Source organism: Natator depressus, chromosome 14 (assembly GCF_965152275.1).
Source record: "Natator depressus isolate rNatDep1 chromosome 14, rNatDep2.hap1, whole genome shotgun sequence".
In the NCBI taxonomy this organism is placed as follows: Eukaryota; Metazoa; Chordata; order Testudines; family Cheloniidae; genus Natator; species Natator depressus.
Genome location: NC_134247.1, coordinates 44,296,696 through 44,302,698, shown reverse-complemented (window position 1 = coordinate 44,302,698; position 6,003 = coordinate 44,296,696).

Sequence of the window (6,003 nt, the reverse complement as noted above, 5' to 3'; positions counted from 1 at the left end):
TATTGCCTTTCGTTACCTCCTTGAAACAAAATAAAATTAAATCCTGTTTGTAACTGCACGGCATCCACCTCTCACCTCACCTTCTAGCCGGAAGGGTCTGCAGTCTTTCAGTTTGTGATGAGCCCTGTCGGTGATTTCTCAGGAGGTTTTTCAGTGACTCAACCCCCTGGCCGAGTCTCACACACCGTCCGGGGTATGCAGCCCACCAGAGGCCTATACCCCTACCCCTCTGTTGGTATCGCTGTAGCCCTCCCTGGGATACACTGAAAGGGTTAAACTTCAGCCATTCACTGACTTGCATGGTCATCTTTCCCGGCTGCTGGGTCTGAGGAGAGCAAGGTCTCACTGAGTATAAAGTGGCTTGGGTTAGAGCCACTCTCAGAGCGGGTTAGAGCAGTTCCCAGAGCAAGCCATGATTATGAAAACTTGACATTGGTTAGACGGCTGAGATCCCACCCAGTCATGCTGACCACGATTGTCCCATTGTTTCTTTGTACTCCCCCTGTCTCTGTCTGTCTGATAGATTCCAAGGTCAGAAGGAGCCACTGTGACCATCCAGTCTGACCCCCTGTATAACATCGGCCACACAACATCCCTGAATTAATTCCTGTTGGAGCCAGAGCAGATCTGTTAGAAAACATCCACCTGATGTCGCTTGTCTTAGATTGTGGGGCAGGGACTGTTTTTTTGTTCTGTGTTTGTCCAGCGCCTAGCACAATGGTGTCCTGCTCCAGTCGGGGAGCTCCTAAGCACTGTGGTAATACAAATAGCTACTAATCATTATAATAATAAAATCTCCCAGCCCGCTGCCACTCCTGAAGCTCTAGCGCCACCCTGTGCCCGTTTCATGTCACTGGGTCTAAATTACAGCCTATTTCTTGAGAGAGACAAAGTGGGCAGGGTCTATGAGGGTACGTCAACACTAGACAACACTAGACTCAAATGATATTTTTGCAAAAAAGAAGTTCAATTTCTTTTGAAAGTTCTCAGCCCCGCTCCTGGCCCTGCCCCCACTCCTCCCCTGCCTCCAACCCCCCTTCCCCCATGCCTCCAGCATCAAGGGAACAGTTCCAGACCAAACAAGAAGCAGATGAAAGTCTCCAGAGAGCTTGGATGGCTGCACGGAGCAACTCACTGCCTCTCAGCTCTTCTAATCGATCCAGGTTTGTTGTAGAAAGAGGACTTTTATACAAGGAAACTCTTTCTGGTGGACACCAGGAAGACTGGCATCCTCAGAGACAGTTGGTAGTTCCAACTAAGTACCGAGTCAAGCTCTTGAGCTTAGCCCATGATCATCCTAGTGGCCATTCTGGGGTGAACAGGACCAAAGATCGTTTGGGGAGGTCATTCCACTGGGAAGGAATGGGCAAGGATGTTTCTACCTATGTCCGGTCTTGTGAGGTATGCCAAAAAGTGGGAAAACCCCCAAGACCAGGTCAAAGCCCCTCTCCAGCCACTCCCCATCATTGAAGTTCCATTTCAGCGAGTAGCTGTGGATATTCTGGGTCCTTTTCCGAAAAAGACACCCAGAGGAAAGCAGTACATACTGACTTTCATGGATTTTGCCACCCGATGGCCAGAAGCAGTAGCTCTAAGCAACACCGGGGCTAAAAGTGTGTGCCAGGCACTAGCAGACATTTTTGCCACGGTAGGTTGGCCCTCTGACATCCTCACAGGTGCAGGAACTATGGAAAGCCTTTGGGAAGCTCAAGGGGTAAATCACTTGGTTGCCACTCCTTACCACCATCAAACAAATGGCCTGGTGGAGAAGTTTAATGGAACTTTGGGGGCCATGATACATAAATTCGTAAATGAGCACTCCAATGATTGGGACCTAGTGTTGCAGCAGTTGCTCTTTGCCTACAGAGCTGTACCACATCCCAGTTTAGGGTTTTCACCATTTGAACTTGTATATGGCCGCGAGGTTAAGGGGCCATTACAGTTGGTGAAGCAGCAATGGGAGGGATTTACACCTTCTCCAGGAACTAACATTCTGGACTTTGTAACCAGCCTACAAAACACCCTCAAACCTCTCTAGCCCTTGCTAAAGAAAACCTACAGGATGCTCAAAAAGAGCAAAAAGCCTGGTATGATAAACATGCCAGAGAGCGTTCCTTCAAAGTAGGGGACCAGGTCATGGTCTTAAAGGCGCTCCAGGCCCATAAAATGGAAGCATCGTGGGAAGGGCCATTCACGGTCCAGGAGCGCCTGGGAGCTGTTAATTATCTCATAGCATTCCCCACCTCCAACCGAAAGCCTAAGGTGTACCATATTAATTCTCTAAAGCCCTTTTATTCCAGAGAATTAAAGGTTTGTCAGTTTACAGCCCAGGGAGGAGAGGACGCTGAGTGGCCTGAAGGTGTCTGCTACGAAGGGAAAAGTGCTGGTGGCGTGGAAGAGGTGAACCTCTCCATGACCCTTGGGCGAATGCAGTGACAGCAGATCCAGGAGCTGTGCACTAGCTACGCGCCGACGTTCTCAGCCACCTCAGGACTGACTGAAAGGGCATACCACTCCATTGACACAGGTAATGCTCGCCCAATTAAAGTCCAACCTTACCGGGTGTCTCCTCAAGCTAAAACTGCTATAGAACGGGAGATCCGGGATATGTTACAGATGGGTGTAATCCACCCCTCCGGCAGTGCCTGGGCATCTCCAGTGGTTCTAGTTCCCAAACCAGATGGGGAGATACGTTTTTGCGTGGACTACTGTAAGGTAAATGCTGTAACTCGCCCAGACAACTATCCAATGCCACGCAAGGATGAACTATTGGAGAAACTGGGACGGGCCCAGTTCATCTCTACCTTGGACTTAATCAAGGGGTACTGGCAGGTACCGCTAGATGAATCCGCCAAGGAAAGGTCAGCCTTCACCACACATGTCAGGCTGTACGAATTTAACGTACTCCCTTTCGGGCTGCGGAATGCACCCGCCACCGTCCAAAGACTTGTAGATGGTCTCCTAGCGGGATTAGGAGAATATGCAGCCATAAGGAACGGGCCACCCACTGGCAAATGAAATAGTGTGACAAATACAGATAGGGTCCAGCGGAGGAACAATTGAGGATTACTCATCCATCTTCCTAGCTTCTAAAATAACTACAGCAGCTCAGGAGAAGGAGCAGGGGTGAACTGCTGACCCCATTGAAATTTATGCGCATTTTCCCATTCAATTCAAGGAGGCCAGCATCTCACCCAGGGGTGTCATTGGAGATGGCCCAGCGCAGACCTCGGCTGAGCGTGCAGCAGCTGACAACAAAGCAAACAAGATGTTGGGGTACATAAGGAACGCACTAGGTGAAGATACAGAAAATTCTCTGATGTCATTATATGAATCAAAGGGACACCCTGGTGGGGAACACTGTGTGCAGTACGGGTCACCCATCTCCAAAAGGACGCTGCAGAGCTAGAGGAGGTTCAGAGACTGGTGACGAGAATGATGGGAGGCCACGTGGGACTTTCGTGTGCTGAGATTGGAGCTGTTCTTGTCGGAGAATAAGGGGACGTGAACAAGGGGAGAAAAACAAAGACTGGGACGGGGAAGGTAGATTGGGGTGCTGCTATTCAATCCATCTCTTCATACAAGAACAATGGGGACGCTTAGCAAAATTGAAAAATCAGCAAATTTGAAACTGATGAAAGGACCTATGTTTTCCCACAACGCACAATTAGCCTGCGGAACTCACTGCTGCAAGATGTCATTGAAGCCAAGAGCTTGGCAGGATTGTTTTTAAGAATGGACTGGGTCATTAGATACTGTTGTTCATACAAGAGAGGAAAGGGACAGGAGTTTGGGAAGGGATCCAAATCTTCTTACTTCAGGGCATGAACCACCATCTAAGTCAGAGGTGGGCAAACTGCGGCCCACAGGCCACATCTGGCCCGTGGGACCGTCCTGCCCGGCCCTTCAGCTCCCAGCCAGGGAGTGCTATTCCCCCTCCCCCGCAGCCTCAGCTCTCCGTGCTGCAGCGCTGTGGGCGGTGGGGCTGCGAGAGTTGCCGGCCTGGCCCGATGCGCTAGACTGCATTGCGGCACGGCTGGCTCCGTCCGGGCGGTGCGGCTGCCAGTTCTGGTGCTCTGAGCCGCATGCTAAGGGGGCGGGGGGGTGGGGTTGGATAAGGGGCAGGGACGTCCGGGGGGGAAGTCAGGGGGCAGTTAGATGGGGTGGAGGCTCTGTGGGTGGGGGGCGGTCAGGGAATGGGGAACAGGGGCAGTTGGATAGGCGTGGGAGTCCCGGGGGGCCTGTCGGGGGTGGGGGTGTGGATAGGGGTCAGGGCAGCCAGGGGACAGGGAGCGGGGGGGTTGGACAGGGGGTGGGGTCCTGTGGGGGGCATTTAGGGGCAGAGGGTTCCGGGAGGGGGCAGTCAGGGGACAAGAAGCAGGGGAGTTTGGATGGGTGGAGGGTTCTCAGGCGGGCAGTCAGGGGGCGGGAAGTGGGAGGATGGGGATGGGGGCGGGGGCCAGACTGTTTCGGGAGGCACAGCCTTCCCTACCCGGCCCTCCATATAGATTTGGAACCCCGATGTGGGTCTCAGGCCAAAAAGCTTGCCCACCCCTGCACTATATACTCGTTTGATTCCGAGGAGTAAGAAGTAGGTAACTAGCTTATTAGTATGCAAATGTTAGTTACTGTTCATATCCTTTATCTATAGTCCTACTCGTGTCTTTGCCTCACTGTATATTCATTTGTATTTCCATTAGTTGCCTCTTTGAAATTAAATAAAATTTAATCCTGTTGTTCACAATGGACTGGGGAGTTGTGAATAAAGCAGATTTCACGGTCACACTGACTCCACTTTGACTGCCTCTGCACCTTTGTCATTATCAAAATTGGACTGAACCATTTTTTGCCTTTGCTTAGACTTCACCAGAAAAAATTCACCTTTAGGCAAGAGCTCAGACGTGACCGTTTTCAGCCCAAAAGGCACAAGGAAGAGTTCGGCAGGTGGTGAGCTAGAGGAGTCAGGGATATGCTCATGAACTCCGTCAACAAAAGTGAACTCTGCCCATTCCGCATGCCAGAATGAGAAGCCACTCCCAGGAGCTGGTGCACATGTTCAAAAGGTGACCATGCATGATCCTTGGACTCCCTGGGTTTAGATAAAATATATTTTTCTATAGACTTGTTTTAAGTGATTACAAGTAATGAGGCATAAAAGTCAGAATTGGTTACAAAGCAAATAAGATGAACCGCATGGTAATACTTAACTCAACAAGCTAAATGAACTTAAAAGCAAAGCATTTCTCTCACCATAAACTTACAGCTGTCTGGCTGGATTGCTTCAGCCAGGACCTCCCACACAGTTCAGTGATGCTTCCTTTGTCTTTCAAACATTGTAGCTGCCATGAGTAGAGATGAGGGGAGAGAAGTAATTTGTGTTGTGTGTGTTCTCTATTTTTATACAATTCTCCCCTCTTTGAGGATTAGCTCCAGCTGGCATTCAGGCGACAGCCCGTCTGTTTACACAGGATGTCCAGCTGTTTCCGTTGCCAATATGTAAAGTTCTTGCTCACACCATTCTTCCTGCTAAAGAATGGCCGCTTAACTAGCTGATAGTCCATGACAGTTCATTTGATTATGCTGATGCCTGCCTGGGGCACCAGTGTGTCTTTGTCTCTGAAGAACAGGTTTGGGCCTGATTGTCTAACTCTGGAATATGTCATAGCAATGTAATACAGTAGAATCTTATAAATTTACAAACAATGATACTGCAAATATTTTACCTGGACAATAATGTTCAGCAGATTATGAGTTCTCAAATGATACCTCACAAAAATTATCATTATCTGGTAAAAAGGATGAACAGTCTGTCCTACCCATTATTAAGCTGGCTGCACCAGATCAATAATCATCCTGTGACACTCTCAGACTCCTGGAACAAAGCTGTATACTGTGGTCGTGGACATTCAGCGCTATGGACCTCCGCCATCTAAGTGTATTGTTGTTGTCAATGTCCCCCTGGAAAATCCAGAGCCAAGCCAGCTTCCAGGTATTATTATGTAT